The 19,088-nt window shown below is 40.3% G+C and overlaps 1 protein-coding gene across 1 annotated transcript in view; it reads left to right on the top strand.

Moving 5' to 3' along the window:
* The window catches only part of LOC108677066, a 73,934-nt gene that overhangs the window by 19,687 nt on the left and 35,159 nt on the right, over window positions 1–19,088 (top strand). The window lies entirely within an intron of this gene.

Consider the following 19,088-nt stretch of genomic DNA (forward strand, 5'->3'; position numbering starts at 1 on the left):
TCTTGCTGATTTGAGATGAATTTAATGCACATTTTAATTACTCCTAATGTCCGTCGGTCATTTTTAACAAGCTCTGCTGGCACGCGTCCGAACCTCCTCCAAGAATTTTCAGTCCTCTATTAACTTTCATTCCTCCAAACATCATTTTGAGTAGGTACCCAAACTTCAACTAAAGCTTACACGTGGGATATATTCTACTAGGAAAATGAATGCGAAAACTTCAGAAGGACGACTTGCGGCAAGTCAAAGTCGTGCAGCTGGTGCAGGAAATTCCTGGTCACTGCGCTGCCGGTCGCGGCAACAAACAAGGATGCCGATGTTTCTTGGGTTTTCTCGGAATCCTGAACTGCGGTTACGTGATCGCTATGGCAGAGACCGGATCTTCAGCCATAATACCGAGTTATTCGCCATCATCCATGAGATAGAGTCAGGCCTCAGAGTTTGTGCTTGCCAATTACCGCTGAATTCGTCTTGAGTTTGTTTTCTTTATCGGCCACGCGTGAACTCTCAGGCGGCATTCACGCTCACGACGCGCCGCAACGAAGCCTGGGTCCTCGCGTGATGTATCGCAGTTCGGGTCTTGTTTTGGTGCTGGGAATCTTCAGATCTTGGATGTTACGGACGCGTGACTTGGGAGACGTGTTCCTGCCATGCCTAAAGTGTACAACCCATCGGGTAGTGAGAACTCGACTTGCACGCGACCGATCCTGAGAAACGTGAATCGTGTAACTGCGTAGAGACTGTACGACTTGATAAAAATATAATTTGGTAAAGACTTGCTATAAATTGAATTGAAAAATTACAGGAATAATGCATTTTGATAGGGTTCTAATTAAGCAAGCTTGTTTGTTTCAATCTTTGCGTTTGAAGTCATCGGAAAAATTTTCAACCTTCTTTAGTTTCGAAAACATCTTCTTCACAACGTGGGTAGCCTTTTACTTTCGGAGTTGTAAACTATAGCTCGAATTGGCAACATGTAGGCCTGTGTTGTATCTGAAAGAGAGAGATGACACTCTAGGCGAAATGGCCGTAGCTGGAGGACCGGCGGGTGGCGGGTGGATTTCAGAGCCAGCAGGTCTTGTGAGGCCTCAAATTTGGGTTTAATTTGAGGCGCTTTGTTACTCGTCAAGAATTATTGTGGAATAGTATAAGAGTCAAGAATATGTAATATGTATATATGTAATATGTAATAATATGTCAAGAATATGTAATATGTACTTTGTTACTCACAATTACGTGTTTCAGAGCCAGCAGGTCTATGCGAGGCCTCAAATTTTGGTTTAATTTGAGGCGCTTTGGTAAGATTATGATTTATGGCGTGTATTGAACGCCTGCCTGCCTTCTCTGCATTTTTCTTATTGCTGTAGTAATCGTCGAGCTAATCAACTAGCGTTAATTTTGATAAGTGTAACGCAATACTATTCTCAATTTAGGGGCGGATAGTTGAGGATTTGGGGCGGATAGTTGAGGATTTTATTATTTTCATTGCGCTAATTTTGATTAAAACTTTCGTGTATTAAAACTGATCTCACGTTGTAAGTGTATCGTCTAGAACAAATTCAGGATAAAACTGATAACATCAAGGTGCTACATATAAAATAAATAACAGATAAACTGATTACTGTATGGCGTTAAATAGCGCCACTTCAATATCCCATTAAAACTAATAAAAGCTTATTAATACTGAATAATTGAATAATTACAAGCTTATTAATAATTAATAAGGTTATTAATTGATATAAGCTTATTAATACTGAATTAGCTTATTAATACTAAAAATAAAAACAGCCTGTAGCTCTTAAAAGAGAACATAAATCCTGTTTAAATTCAAATTAGTTATGATTACAAAAAGAGTCCAGAAATTTTAACTTCGAAACTAGTTCATTGCCATTGATTTGGAAGTCGTCCGGATGATCGCTAAAATATTTTACTCAAAAACAGTTCTGTTTTATTAATTTTTAAGCCAGCCGTGGCCCATTTTGAATTTCTTGCTCCGAGCAGTTTTAGAAAAAAAATTTTGCCATAATACATAACTCTAAGAATGGACTGCAACGTTTTGTCAATTAATGTGGTGACATGCTCCTTTGTATTTAAAGTTATACCACCCCTGATTGAAAAATTAATTAATAGTTATGATTAGGACAACTAATAAAAAAATGTTCTTAACGAAGAAAGAGGTAAATACTTGTTAAAGCATGAAACCCTCCCAGAGCTTTACACAATACTAGGCAGACAAAACTAATGTGCTTGTTAATAATTTATATATTAAAAAAGTTTTTCATACTATCAAGAATAGAGCCGTGATGTATAAAATTACGAATTTACAGGTGATATCTCCTGAAACAGCAGCAGTAAAAATATCAGTCAACTTTTATCAATATGAGATATCAATTATCAATTCCAATAGCAGCGCTGAAATATCACATGCTACATCCTATATGCATTTCGCGTAACATAAAAAACGACGTTAACGACGAAAGGCTTAAAAATCACATTGAAATGAAAAAATAGTTATTTTATGAAAGNAAATCTGTGTGGACGCTAGTGTACTGACCTGAGGTTTGCTTTACTAATGATGATATTGGCTCTTGCAAATTGTTTCCGACCCCTCGTTTATTTAAAGTTACGAATGGCTGGAAAAACGTTAATCGTCTATTAGCAGTAGCTACATGGAAAGATGGAGGTCTTTTAATTCACCCTCTCAGAAATCGGGTTGGTTAGAGTATATTTGTACTAAAAGAAAAGACAATAATACGTATTACTGTCAACCATTCTCTATAGATGTGTATAAGAGACTTCATTACAACCTTTTGTTAATACTTGCTAGTACTTTCTTGAATTCTTGAATGATTTTATTGAAAGAAAAAATGTTAGGTTAGGCCGTTAGGAGGTGGAACTATTTTTTGTTAGCCGGTTGAACGTCGGCATAAATATTTAAGAGAAGTCGAACAAGCTGCAGGAAAATCGTCAACTCAACTATCCTTATGGTAATTAAAAACGATACCCCAACCCTGCCATATGCAGTGCCCCACATTCAATACTCCGTTCGTTAATCCCTTGTATACCCGACTTGCCCTCCATATCCGGGGCCCTGGTCCCGTCTCTCTGCCCTCGCGTGTCCCGGCATGAGCAGTCCCTGGCCCAGCATTCCATTTGTCCCGCAATTGCTGTGATCCTGAATCATGTTTATGCAGCCTGTGGCATGACAGGCTGTGGTGTAGACTGTGGCATGACAGGCTGTGGTGTAGACTGTGGCATGACAGGCTGTGGTGTAGACTGTGGCATGACAGGCTGAGGTGTAGACTGTGGCATGACAGGCTGTGGTGCAGCCTGTGGCATGACAGGCTGTGGTGTCACCATGCCCATGCTACTGGGCCACCCTGCCCATGCTACTGGGCCACCCTGCCCATGCTACTGGGCCACCATGCCCGTGCTACTGGGCCACCATGCCCATGCTACTAGCTGGGCCACCCTGCCCATACCACCGGGCCACCATGCCCATGCTACTAGCTGGGCCACCCTGCCCATGCCACCGGGCCACCATGCCCGTGCTACTGGGCCACCATGCCCATGCTACTAGCTGGGCCACCATGCCCATGCTACCTGGCCACCATGCCCATGCTACTAGCTGGGCCACCCTGCCCATACCACTGGGCCACCTTGCCCATAATTTAAAAATTATGTGATAGCCAAGCAAGCCATAGGTGACATATTTCCTGTTATTCCAGTCTTGTGTTCGGTGGCAATTCATATTCAGCGCCACTGTTTCTGATGAAAATGTTCCCGTGCTGTGCGTGCAGCATGCAAAGGCGTGGTCGTAGAATGGCTGCTCGGCAGCGAACGTCTCTCCAATTTGACTCGAAGTACTTATTTGTACGTCAGTCTGTACTGTGCAACATTTCTAATAATGGGATAAATTGAAAATTATTTTAAATTAATTTAATAATGGATAAATATAATTTTTGTATTTTTAGGTAGAGCCCTGTTTGCGGCTCGTTATGATAATAACGACCCGACTGGCAAATGGAAGCTCATTTCAGCAGCAGGACTGACGATACCATGACACGAAGTCAGCTTACATCCCTGACTAATATGCCTGTTAATCTGCTCGTGTATTGTTGCTGCCTGCTGACGGCAAGCTATCAGGCCATCAGACCAAAAGCACTGACGGTGGATAACATGTAATATGTATTACAAGTATCAGTTTGCGGCTCGTTATGATAATAACGACCCGACTGGCAAATGGAAGCTCATGTCATCAGCAGGACTGACGCTACCATGGCACGAAGTCAGCTTACATCCCTGACTAATATGCCTGTTAATCTGCTCGTGTATTGTTGCTGCCTGCTGACGGCAAGCTATCAGGCCATCAGACCAAAAGCACTGACGGCGGATAACATGTAATATGTATTACAAGTATCAGTTGACTTAAAGATTAAATTATGTCGATATTCAGAAGCTTAGGTTAAATTATTATTATGCAGAAGCAGTGCCACAATCGAGTCAGCCAGAAGCTTTTAGGTAACGTATAGGGGTTTAGTTTCTATGCACTTGTACGTGAAGCTTAGTATTTCAATAAAGGTTTTTACTGCAAAATGAATTCAGGTAAATTCCTCTTTGTCTCCCATATTTGTGGTAGAGCTTTAATACGGAAGTTGACCAATTTGTCGGCAACCCTAGTAATGATGAATGTAGAAGTATGTCACCACACGTGCTGTCATCAAATCATTGTTGAACATCATCACCACCCCTCATGATCACAGAATAAGAGGAACAAATGGAACAGTGTGAGTAGAAGTAGTTACTGATCGTCTTCGATCAGTAACTGCAAATGGAACAGTGTGAGTAGAAGTAGTTACTGATCGTCTTCGATCAGTAACTGCAAATTGAACAGTGAGTAGAAGTAGTTACTGATCAAGAAAACGCTCAGTAACTGCAAATGGAACGTGTCAGTAGAAGTAGTTACTGATCGAGGGCGCGCGCGGTTGTGCTAGTCGCTGTTCTGGCCCCAGGCAGGCGATCATCATCGCTACATCGGATGACGTGAACGCTTTCTGAGCGATCAAGGTTGCCACGATCGAGAAGCGCAGGACGCGCTACTTCAAACGATCGTACGTCGTCACAGCTGCCTTCGCTTGTGAACGGGCGTGTAATGACGCTAATGATTCTCGATTATGTCTGATGGAGCGACCGACTGCGACTTTCCTATCTTTTCCTGTGATGCTTTAGATTACGATTGTTTTGAAATCTTGCCAGCCCGCGATTGCGTGAATAGAGGTTCCTAGCCTTTTTCCCGGTAGCCAATAAAAAAATATGAGAATTTGTTTTTTTAGTGAGGATTGTAACTTCAACATTGATTATGCATGTTTGCAAGCACACAAAAATTGTATCCTGGTATAATAAGGTCCGTTAATTTACTATCTATCATCTACGTCGAACTTTTTTCGTCTCATTCAATATTATTTATATATTGATAACTGTGTAACCTCTATTGTCATCCATCTTTTATCCGAGACACACCGTTTTAATTGTGTACCCTAATGTTGTATGAGATGTTTTTGACCTGAATTGATTGTATCTCTTGGCGACCCTGGCCCCATACCGGGCAGCTGAGACCGGGCGAGGCGTTCTCACGACTTATCTTTTGTAAAGGTGATTGTGGATGTCGGTGGCTGCGGTAATGAAGGTGATTGTGGATGTCGGTGGCTGCGGTAATGAAGGTGATTGTGGATGTTGGTGGCTGGGGTAATGATTGTCATCTCAGGTTGCATGCAATTCAAGGTCTCGTATTTTTCATTAAAATATAATTAAAAGATCCAGTGAGGGACTGAATCATTATTTCGAATGAAGATTTATTTGAGCGTTGATCAGTTCAAGTCCTAAGCGATGCAAGACAAACTGTTTGTCGATTTCAACAAACTGGCACCTGAAGCCCTCATTTAAATTTGTTTGAGCTGCTAATACACCTCTTAATTGTATTGTATTTGCTATATTATATGCTCTGAAACTGTTGCTACATGCCTCTTATGTACGCGCCTCTAGCAGCAGGATAGTCCCGGCTGATGGTGGAACGCTAGTGGTGTCTTCGTAGCGCTTAGGAGTTCTCGGATACATTTCAATTGTTTCATAGCAGTCCATTATCATGGAAAAATAATCACAAGGTAAAATGATATGTAATTCCGTTAAAGTATGCATATTATATGATTTATATTTTAAATAATTACATACTTATGCACTAGAGTCGCACATGTTTTAACGGTTCATAACATGACCCCGTATTGCGCATGACCGTTTCTTGCCATTGTGGCTGCGGTAATGAAGGTGATTGTGGATGTCGGTGGCTGCGGTAATGAAGGTGATTGTGGATGTCGGTGGCTGCGGTAATGAAGGTGATTGTGCATGTCGGTGGCTGCGGTAATGAAGGTGATTGTGGATGTTGGTGGCTGGGGTAATGATTGTCATCTCAGGTTGCATGCGATTCAAGGTCTCGTATTTTTATCAAAATATCATCTGAAGATCCAGTGAGGGACGAAATTATTATTGCGTATGAAGATTTATTTCAGCGTTTATCAGTTCAATTCCTAAGCGATGCAAGACAAACTATTTGACGATTTCGACAAACTGGCACTTGAAACCTCATTTAAATTTGCTTGAGCTGCTAATACACCTCTTAATGGTATACTGCTTGCAATATTATATGCTCTGAAACTGTTGCTACATGCCTCTTCTATACGCGCGCCTCGAGCAGCAGGACAGTCCAGGTTGACGGGGTAGCGCGCGAGGTCTCTTCGTTGCGCTTAGGAAGTCTCGGATACTTTTCAATTGTTTCATAGAACTCCATTCTCATTGAAAACTAATTACACGGTAGATTGATATCTAGATTCCGTTATAATATGCATTTTATATGATTTACATGTTACTGAATTACATACCTGTGCATTAGATTCGCTCATGTTGTAACGCTTCATAACATGTCCCTGCAATGCGCATGACCGCCTCATGACTCATCTCTACCATACATACCGCAGTCCACATCGGTTGTCATGGGCGCATCTCATAAGTTCATATGTGCATAATTTTCTATTGACATTTTGCTGTATTAAGTATTAAATAAAAATATTAAATAAATTAAAGTCTTTCTCATCGATCACTCACAAAAATCGACAGTGGAAAAAGGCGCCTGTTTGTAGGAGCAAGTAATTAACGCAATTGCTGTATAAGTATTGCCGTATATTATCATACCTTCCATTGCGCTTATTTTTCTATTCATATATGTCTTAGGTTGCCTATAGAGTCTACTCGTATATATAATTCATACGCTTTAATTTCATCTTTGGTGCGATTCATTACCAAGATGAAGCTGGAATTTGGATGTAAGTTCGGACAAAATTTTAACTCAAAAGGGAAATTTAAATTGCAGAAAAAACCCGTATTGGTGTTGAGAAAATTATTTGTCGCTTTACAATGAAAGGCAACGCAGTAAATTCACGAGGTTTTGTTGGCAAACGTGGGAGTTGCGTGGTCTGGAGAGCTCCAGGCTGTCGCGGTTGCCAGCTCATCCTTCCGCTATGGCCGGGGATCAAGGAAGCATATTCTCGTATCTATGCTACGTGTTACCCTGCGGCCTGCACCAACCGCAGCAACCGACAAGCTCAGCTCGGTTGAGACGATGCAAATTAGTGAAAATTTACAGACGCGGCAGCTTCTGATTTGGATTACCAGAAGCTGTACTCTAAATGTTGTTACCCAGTGAAAATTTACAGACGCGGGCCGCGGCAGCTTCTGATTTGGATTACCAGAAGCTGGGGCGACTCTAAATTTTGTCAGGGAATTAGAGCCCTCACGACTCACTCTGTACTCAGTAAATAACTATACGAATGCAGGGAAGTAAATCATTGACATATTAAAACTGGTATAAGATAGCAGAATAAGCTTGTTTAAACACGTGTGGTTAAAGACCAGAGAATTAATTTGAATTTTCAGGATCGAACAATATTCTTCAAATGACGTTGGTTGATCAAAATGCAGGTTCAAGGAAGTAATTTAATTTATAAACGACGTTTCGAATGTGACAACATTCATTTTCAAGTTATATTATATTAAAATTGATATATGGACGACGATATAGGTTAAATATTCAACACGTAAGTTTCCAATGAAAAGACTTGAGCGATATACGATTTTTACTGTAATAGTAGAACTATGTATTATTGGCCCAATACCTTAGCTTTCTTTCCTTAATCTGGAATAACAAATATGTTAACATTATCCACAGGAGTTAACATATTTGTTATACCAGATTGAGTTAGCGGAACCACAGGACCACAGCTGTATCAAGCATGAGTTAGCAGGACCACAGCTGTGTCAAGCATGAAGTAGCAGGACCACAGCTGTGTCAAGCATGAAGTAGCAGGACCACAGCTGTGTCAAGCATGAGTTAGCAGGACCACAGGACCACAGCTGTCTCTAGCATGAGTTACCAGGACCACAGCTGTATCAAGCATGAGTTAGCAGGACCACAGCTGTGTCAAGCATGAGTTAGCATGACCACAGGACCACAGCTGTGTCAAGCATGAGTTAGCAAGACCACAGCTGTGTCAAGCATGAGTAGCAGGACCACAGGACCACAAGTCACCCTTGAGATGACAGGCAGTCGCCTGCGGTCCCTCCATTAGACAAACTATCAGACGCAGGCCCGCAGGAGCACAAGCTTATTGCGGCGAGGGCTGATGGCCGCCGCCCCGCCATCCAGTTCATTGAAATAGAAAAGTGAGAGCCTCGAGCAACTGTTACACTTATAGCCTTGGCAAGTAGAACTTCACCAATGCCTGCCATTAACACAGCATCGTTATTATTGACCAAGTGCAGTTCAACTTATAGCCTTGGCAAGTAGAACTTCACCAATGCCTGCCATTAACACAGCATCGTTATTATTGACCAAGTAACTCGTGGCGTATTTTTATTGAAGGTATATTATACTGAGATTTAGATGACTCATACAGATTATTCAGTTTAAATTCGCTTCACACATTGAAGATTCTTGTTGGAATTGTCGTTTGGATTATTCAATTTTTTCTTCGTGATCATATGTCATGTAAATCCATGCACTGGTATACCAAGTAGGCGCTGCATCTTGTCTATTTCTCATGTTATAGAAACGTTACATGTTAAAATTGATGCAATTAATATACTGCGTCAAATTCTTTCCACTACCTCTATAATTTATAATACACACGTTTGTAATGATCTGTATTTTTTGCTAAAGCGTACATAGTTGTCTGAGATGAATGTGATGGAGTGACTTTCAAGTCATTTAACTTTTGAAGTGTAACCTGCGTTACTCTTTTCAAGTGCACGATCTTAACTTTTTCAACGAAAATAAATTTAGCAAAGAGTTGCGTAGAAGGCACCAGTAATTCTGTGACACAAAGCAAATTTTATTCGATTCTTACTGTGTGATAATCGGCTGTATGCTGCGGCATTCAGCGCTCGAATTGAGCAACGTGGCTTTGTACTGTCTCGGCATTGTGCCCTATAGTTGCTGTGTGCCCATTATTTACCTATGAATACTATGGTTTCTGCAATCTGTGGTAGATTTCTTTGGAGATTGTAATAGATTTCCTCCAATTATAAACTTAAGTATCAACAAGAAGGTAGTTTTTGACCTGCTTGATGTGTTGCAACCAAGTGGTACGTTTGACAGCGGTCTTCTTTCACTGAAGAGGAGGCTAAATAGATGATTGAAAAATCATCTCTTGATGATATTGATTTGTGAAAAGTTGGGAAAAAATTGAAAAGGTGGGAACTTTGATGGCGTATTTGAATTCTTCTCATTTTGGCCACAATTTTCCCTGAAACCTGATGGGTTGTCTCGGTATTTGTTTTTAATTTTATTGCTCGTATTTTCCATTGTGGCTGTGGAGTTGTGGTTGACCGCCACGCGTTGTGGCAGAATCTTGTGGTCCTCGCTTAGAAAAGTGGCGTCATAATCCGGCAAGTTATTTGGAATTTTAAAGCTAAAGTTTAAATTTGACACCTGCAATATTTAGAATTTATTTTAACTTATGCCATGTCTAATTGATATTATTGGCAAAATGTATGCCAGTGAGTTCCATGACTAATCAGCTTCTCATCGGTTTCCATTTCGAGGATCATTTTATATTACATATAACATGCCCTCACGCCCTACATAACATGAATTAACGTCACATATTTACTATTTGAATTTCATAAAATATTACAAAGGATTTCTTACTCATTTTTCTGGAATAAAATTTCAACTATTTACTTCTATCGAAGCACAATTGCACATAACGACCCTATTGGAAGGAAATTTCATGTCGTTTGACGGTCGCGAAATTCACATTTCCTTGGAGCAATCTTACATCGGAAAACGTTGATGACTTCTCGCTCTCAAAAATTGGTGATAATTATTTGTCCAAGTTTCCAATTTATGTGCACTAATTATCAGTGGATTGAGTGGACCACTCCCCTGCTGCCGTACATATCAGTGAGTGGGACTGAGTGGGGCCTTTCTGCACTGACGTTTTGCGACACTCACTGTACGAACAGATGGATTGCCAGGCCATAAGATTGGTGACTCGTGGCTCACGCTAAGGCTTGCCACTTTCTCCTGCGCACACGCAAACCGCTGGTCATTCCTCACTTCGAACGCCTCGCCGAAAAGCGACCAAATGATCAAGAAGATGCCAGACCGCAGCGCCTATCGGTGTTTGCCGCTCGCTTCCGGGCGCGCCGCTGGCTGCGTTTAGCACGTGTCATATATGACAGGATGGTTACAACGATACAACGATTGCCTCGCTTTACTCTAGCGACTTTATGACGAAAAATCTGGATTATTTTCGTATTCCGTCCCTGAAGCGCCATGATCGAGACTTTTACTTGTTCATTGCCAAAATCGTCAACGCCTTAAACTCGCAGCTTGTAGAATAGAATTTTATGTAATTTCGATGTTAATTTTTCTTAATTATGATTTTTTATGATATTTAAATAGCATACAAATTCAAACTGACTCAATCAGCTATTTTGTCAGATGAACATCTGCGGCGGATCAAGTCGACCTGCTCGGCGGCATTTCTTCAAACAATTAATATGTTTTGCTGCCGTAGAAAAAAGCAACGGATCTGACCGAATGCCATGTTATACAGCGAGCCGTCTAACGCAAGACAAATTGTTGCTAATTTATAGCAGTTCTTGCAAACGTTTAGTTGCGACAGCCTGGAGAGACGGAGGCCTGACTATGATGAACTACCACGATTTTGACCCTCGATGTAAAGCCGACAACTTTTACGGCCTTCTTCTTGTTCTGCTGTCGTTCAAAATAGACTTTTTGTTGACCTTGCACATTTCATCAGTTGAATTCACTTTATGTTTTAGAGCGAGCAATCTTCTCACAATTCAGCGACAAGTTGACAACGGATCATCAATGATACCCAGTTTTTAGGTCTGGAAAATCAAGGCTACTCGAAATGATCTTCTTTATTTCAACAATTCCTAACCTGTCTCTTATACACATCTGTAGCAGCAACAATAACAGCCAGCTGTAGGCGCAGCAACTGTATAGCAGCAACAATAACAGCCAGCAGTAGGCGCAGCAGCTGTATAGCAGCAACAATAACAGCCAGCTGTAGGCGCAGCAACTGTATAGCAGCAACAATAACAGCCAGCTGTAGGCGCAGCAGCTGTAGCAGCAACAATAACAGCCAGCTGTAGGCGCAGCAACTGTATAGCAGCAACAATAACAGCCAGCAGTAGGCGCAGCAGCTGTATAGCAGCAACAATAACAGCCAGCTGTAGGCGCAGCAACTGTATAGCAGCAACAATAACAGCCAGCTGTAGGCGCAGCAGCTGTAGCAGCAACAATAACAGCCAGCTGTAGGCGCAGCAACTGTATAGCAGCAACAATAACAGCCAGCAGTAGGCGCAGCAGCTGTATAGCAGCAACAATAACAGCCAGCTGTAGGCGCAGCAACTGTATAGCAGCAACAATAACAGCCAGCTGTAGGCGCAGCAGCTGTAGCAGCAACAATAACAGCCAGCTNGAAACATTCAACAACCAAAAGATGTGTATAAGAGACAGGCTACATCCTATATGCATTTCGCGTAACATAAAAAACGACGTTAACGACGAAAGGCTTAAAAATCACATTGAAATGAAAAAATAGTTATTTTATGAAAGTAGATGCTGTTTGAGTTGAGAAAATAATAATCTCATTGTTGAAACACTAAACATGCATGCAGTACGCAAGTAGTCTGTCGTCAAACGCGACTACATATTTCTTTTCCAAATTATACTTTTACCTTTCAGATAACGTGAAATTGCATCAAAGGTCCTGGGCCTATACTTTCAAAAAAGTTAATAGATACGCGTAAGTTCATCAGCCAATCATTGACGGCCTTTCGAGCAAAGTCCACCAATCATAGACAAGAAAATATAGCGTACGTAAGTACTTACGTTCACTTAGCGAGTTTTGAAAGTATGGCTTTTCGTAGCAGGAAGTTTTTCTTCGCTATACGCGTTGCGGTTATCCCTCTAGCTTCCCTGGCAGAAGATTCTCAGGGTTATTGTAGTTTGAAAGCCTCAGCCGCACGTATTATTCACTTGAAATTTAAAATGCAAGTGCAACTTATCTCCGTCTTGTCATCACTTAAAAGTTTAATCTAGCATAGATAAGAGCACCTATACGCTGGCTGGTCGCGACCCGCGTCGCGCGTGTCACAGCTCTCGTCATAGCTGCCGCTGTCTCTTATACACATCTAGATGTGTATAAGAGACAGCTGCAGAGTGTGTGGTCTTTATGTCTAATCGCACATCAAACGAAGTCTGGCTAGGCCTGCTAATCGGGTTAAAAGAAATATTTTCGCATTCCGGTACTAATCTGTCTGCGAAATTGGACATCATAAAATGAAGTCACTATTTGAACATTGGCCTCTTAATTGTTTCCTTTCAATGATAAAACTCCGACGGAAATCATTCATGACAACCAAACTTGGGCAAAGAACTTGAATGTTTTTTTTCAACTGCTAGTAAAGACGAAGATATCGGTATACATTCAGTTAAGTCTATCAGTATATCTTGGCTGATAAGCGTAATTATTTTTACTGATCTATGCTCAATTTGAATAGTCACGACATTTGTTCAACATCAACAATTTTAAGATCAACTTTGACTAAAAAACTGACTTAGTGCTGCTAAACGGCAAGTGGGATTGCCATTATTGCAAGAATTTGGTATTTGAATTATTACAAACTATTGTATCACATCACGTCTGCTGAACACCACAGGCCTTTCTCCTTCTGCGTAAGTAATTACAATCAAAGTTCAATTGAACCTCCGCAAGGGCCCCAACTTTTTTTCTCTCTTTTGACGCACGCGGCTTCTGTCATGTTGAATTTTCTGAAAATGGCCCAAAGAAGCCCAAGTGAAGAAGTGATTTATATGGAAATTTGAAACTATTAAATTAACGATTATTTATGGACAGCTCAGCCAGTAAAATGTTTTCAGAATGACGGAGACAACNGCCTGTGGCATGACAGGCTGTGGTGCAGACTGTGGCATGACAGGCTGTGGTGGAGCCTGTGGCATGACAGGCAAGCCTTAATTGTTCTGCTCCTATATCCCGTCACACGTGAAGGCTTCTGTGGTGTGGCCAAGCATTTCTTTGTTGACTTCCTGACAGCGATTAGTTAATGAAGCCGAGCACAATTATTGTGCCTCCATTTGTTCTAACGATCTGAACGTGATGAAAGTAAATCTATTTGGATCTATAGTAAATCTATTTACTATAGATCTACTATATATAGCCAAATAGATTTACTACTATAGATATATCTATAGTATATATAGATATATCTATCACTATAGATATATCTATAGTAGTAAATCTATTTGGCTCGGTGTTTAATCCCGAGGTCATTGGGATCACCCAAGGGGAACGAAAGAAATTAAAAGTGAGTTTTAACGAGGTCTTTCATCTATCATGTATAATGGCAACATGTTGAACAAATTTTCATTTAATTATATGAAATGACAAAAAAACGCGTTATTGGCAATTCATTTGCAGTTGTTGTTTAGAATATTGCATGAGAAAAAGCTGGTCTTATCGCTGAAATTTAATTCAAATCTATTCCAAATTTGTTTACGCTGTTGCTCACTTTGTCTGCTTATAATAACTCTCGTTTTCATTATATACACTTAGCATCAACAACGGTTAAAGCTTTCGGCGACATAGGATTATGGGACTATTTATGTTTTGTGTTCAATTTATTGTAGTTAGATGTTTGCGTAATATTGATGTATCTACAACACTTGATAGTCTATTCAGTTTATAATTACTGGGTTTAATGTCTGCAGAACATTGTTAAGCAAGTAAACTTTACCGCCACAAATAAGCTGTGGGTTCGTCGTTACCGCGCGCTCACCTCTCGTGGCGCCTCGGAAGTCAGACATTATTTCGTAGGTTTTATACAAAGTTAATGAAAATTTATTTCATGTAATTTTTAGCGGAATTTACTAGCATGGCGTTATGTCGCATAAGCGGCTCATGATCATTAACAATGAGTTATTTCTCGTCATGGAAAAACAGAATTGAACATTGCACAATAAGCTGGTAATCGTTTTCTCAGATGTCGACATAGATAGACATGGCTGGATTACATTGCACAAATTTAGCGGTCCCTTCACTGTTATACATTCCTAATTTTTACCACAGTTCTCTTTAACTTCATTTCTTGTTTGACTGTCTGCTACAAATCTTATAATCGATATTTAACACACTTCTACCTCTGTCTCTTATACACATCTGGTTTCTAACGATGCAAAACTATCAAACGTACTTGCTTTACTCGGGGTAGTTTTTCAGTTAAATTTTTTTTTGACCGATTTTTTTACAATTTTTTAAAAATGAATTCGAAAAATTGGCAAAAAATGCATTTTCTGAGCTTTTAAGATGTGTATAAGAGACAGTTATAATATGTATCGCTCCCGTGAGGGAGCGGGCGGTGTTAGGGGAAATAANGAGCGCCAGAACTCAAGTGAAGAAACATTCAACAACCAAATCAAGCGAGCGTCAAAACTCAAGTGAAGAAACATTCAACAACCAAATCAAGCGAGCGTCAAAACTCAAGTGAAGAAACATTCAACAACCAAATCAAGTGAGCGTCAAAACTCAAGTGAAGAAACACATGCGTGACAGACGTAAGTTACAGAGCAGCTTACTGGCTGCCAGTCGTTAGGAGATAGCTGCCACTATAACTCCCGACTCATGTATATTCACTTGTTCAGTGATATTCTCACTGTTAATCATTTATTTTCTACTAATTTCGCCCTCGCTTACATGTAAAATTTCAATACGCAATTAGGAGGTTCAGAACGCTAATGGGAGACGATGACGCATATTTCCACGTACTATCCACGTTGTTGACGCGCGACGTTCACATTCGTCGGTGACGCAAGACTTCTGCGACCGAGCGCTGGTGTGCAAGGTCACGGTTAAGGTGGCGGATGACGTCGGTTAAACCTTTAATTTTACCTCTGTGTGCCTGTCATAAGAACACTTAGGGGCGAAGTATAGCGTGTTATATTACAGCGAGAAGCCTGGGAAACTGCTCATCAGCACCTTGGATATGTGGACTAACAGTGGTTTTATTTGTCAGCTCCCAAGTGCCGTGTGTTGTTGAAGGTAAAATTGAGTAAAATCCACTTGCCCATGGTTTTGAAACATTTTGTAGCTTCAATAACGTCGAGAATTCGTATATATAGGTTGCTTGAGTCTTTACATGAATTCGATTACAGTTAATCCTAATTATATTCTATCACTAAAAGTAAGTCTACTTTTATTGTTACATCTTACAGTGGCATTAATTCTAAGTATTTTGTTATTCATATCACTGCCTATTCGCTTTAAATTTGTATTGATCACTTTACTCTCAATAACTTTCATTACGAGGCGACATTTTATGCCGAGTTACTGAAGGCAGTGAAACAATCAGACTAAAATGCTGGAGGCTGGGCCAGATTTGGCGTGCTGTGGGCCTCCTGATCTTTCTTGAGCTTTGGCAACTTTTGACCTCATTCTCGCACCAGCGTTTCTGCATTTAATTAATGCCAACAGATTAATGCTCGTAGCTTCTGTGATACTTTCTTTGTATTTATTAGGTATATCAAAATGGTTTTGTATTTCACTCCTAGAATGTGTTTTGTTATTCGGATTGCGATATGTGCATAGGTGCATTAGTTTATATGGTTAAATTACTAATGATTGAAAGTGCAGCAAATTTATTTTTTACAATCATATCCACTTTAATTATGCCTACACATTTTTCATTATTATTTTGATAATTTGGCCTGCTTAGACGTAGTTATTTTATTATCACTTCGTTCCATCGGAATTTTACGACATATTAATACTTCGTCACACCAAACAAGTCCCTAAGTCCCTATAAGGCCTGTCTCTTATACACATCTAGATGTGTATAAGAGACAGCGGNCTCAAGTAAAGAAACATTCAACAACCAAATCAAGCGAGCGTCAAAACTCAAGTGAAGAAACATTCAACAACCAAATCAAGTGAGCGCCAGAACTCAAGTTAAGAAACACGTGCGTGACAGACGCGAGTTACAGAGCAGCTTACTGGCTGCCAGTCGTTAGGAGATAGCTGCCACCATAACTCCCGACTCATGAATATTCACTTGTTTAGTGATATTCTCACTGTTAATCATTTATTTTCTACTAATTTCGCCCTCGCTTACATGTAAAATTTCAATACGCAATTAGGAGGTTCAGAACGCTAATGGGAGACGATGACGCATATTTCCACGTACTATCCACGTTGTTGACGCGCGACGTTCACATTCGTCGGTGACGCAAGACTTCTGCGACCGAGCGCTGGTGTGCAAGGTCACGGTTAAGGTGGCGGATGACGTCGGTTAAACCTTTAATTTTACCTCTGTGTGCCTGTCATAAGAACACTTATCTTACTAATTAATTCAATTTACATGAGTTTAAATATCGTGAATGTAGAAAGATATTGACCCCGTGATTTTTTTGTATCAAACCCATCCTTTCACTTATGAAAATATTATTTAAAGCATTGCCTCTTACAACAGTTTACATGCACAGAAATTCTTGCAATAACGTAATGCAATTTATTTATGTATAAAAAATGTGAGTAATTTTCTTTGACGGAAAGCACTTGATTTTCATACCAGAAACTGTTGACAAGCACCTTGGAAATGAGGACTAACAGGAGTTTTATTTGTCAACTTCTAAGTGACGTGTGTTGTTGTAGGCAAAATTGACTTGCCGATTGTTTAGAAAGATTCTTCAGCTTCAATAATATTCAATATTTCAATAATAGTATAATAATACGTCAAGCATTCGTATAAATAGGTTACTTGAGGCTTTACATGAAATCGATGACAGTTAATTGTATTCTAACACTAAAAACAATTCTAATTTTATTTCTAAATCTTATACTGAAATTAATTCTAACTTTAGTGTTATTCGTATCCCTGCCTATTCACTTTAAATTTGTATTGATCACTTTACTCTCAATAACTTTCATCAGTTCATTAGACAGTCCATAAATGATTCAACCTTTGGTGCCTCGTAATTCTGTAAACATCACCAGGAAGGAGGCGCGAGCGTCGCCTCCTTCAGTCCGTTCAATATAATAATTACGGTTGTCCAACCCGCCAGTTTTTGCTCAATAATTCTCAGCCCGTGTAGGATTTTCATCCAATTTAAGTATTCCTTTTCAAGCTTTGAAGGCTCGTTGTTTGAATAGCATAAAGTTTACTATTGACCGAATAATATGCTCGTAGCCCATTATATTATTTTGCGTTATTTTTTTCATTTGTGCTTTTTTTATATCCCACTCATGGGGCTTAGTAGTTTATTTTGCCAGTGGCTCGTGCCAGCAGTAGGTCTCAAGTTCGGTTCTCGGCGTGATAAAAAATATATAACCGTTGATAACCGGCTCTTTGTAATTACCTTTTTTTGAAGTCATTTGGTGTATAACACATCAAGTTACAGGCTTGAAAACGTTCGGCTTGAAAACGTTAATAAAATCCCAGAAAACTCACATTTTCACATGCCTGCCATTTATTCTTTTAGTCGTTCTCATCTGTGTGCACCTTCAAGCTGTCACTTCGTGGTTCTAGCACCCGCTCACCCATGGCCATGCACCCAATAACTTAACCTACCACCTATCGAGCGGAGACCCGCTCACCCATCCACTGACCAGGCACCCAACAACTTAACCTACCACCTATCGAGCGGAACTACGCTCACCCATCCACTGGCCATGCACCCAACAACTTAACCTACCACCTATCTAGCGGTGACCCGCTCGCCCATCCACTGGCTATGCACCCAACAACTTAACCTACCACCTATCGAGCGGAGACCGCTCACCCATCCACTGGCCCTGCACCCAACTACTTAACCTGCCACCTATCGAGCGGAGAGTTGAACCTTGCAGTCGGCGGTCCCCACGAATCCTTTCTTGCGCTGCACAAAGGAAGTGCACTGGGAAACATTAACTGCAAACTGCGATGTTTGTGCCCGGCCGCCGGAACATCAATCTGCCTTTGAATCTCTGCAGCACGGCGCCCATTAGAGCCTGCCGGAAGCCTGGCTTGGCTATAAATTGAACATCTCAATTAAATCTGTGTGGACGCTAGTGTACTGAACTGAGGTCTGCCTTACTAATGATGATATTGGCTCTTGCAAATTGTTTCCGACCCCTGGTTTGTTTAAAGTTACGAATGGCTGCAAAAGTTAATCGTCTATTAGCAGTATAGCTGTATAGCTACAAAGAAAGATGGAGGTCTTTTAATTCACCCTCTCAGAAATCGAAATCACTAACTTTTTCTGTCCTATTTCACCATACCAGTATATAGAGTTCCTTCTGTAATTTCTTCTAACTTTCTTCTAATCAAATAAGTATCAATATTAACTACCTTCTTCCTTTAAATTGCTAGACAACCATTTTAGCTACATCTATCCTCTAATTTTCTAAACATCCATATAAATAACTTCTATCCTTTAAATTACTAAATATCCA

The sequence above is a fragment of the Hyalella azteca genome, unplaced genomic scaffold (assembly GCF_000764305.2).
Source record: "Hyalella azteca isolate HAZT.00-mixed unplaced genomic scaffold, Hazt_2.0.2 contig15264, whole genome shotgun sequence".
In the NCBI taxonomy this organism is placed as follows: domain Eukaryota; kingdom Metazoa; phylum Arthropoda; class Malacostraca; order Amphipoda; family Hyalellidae; genus Hyalella; species Hyalella azteca.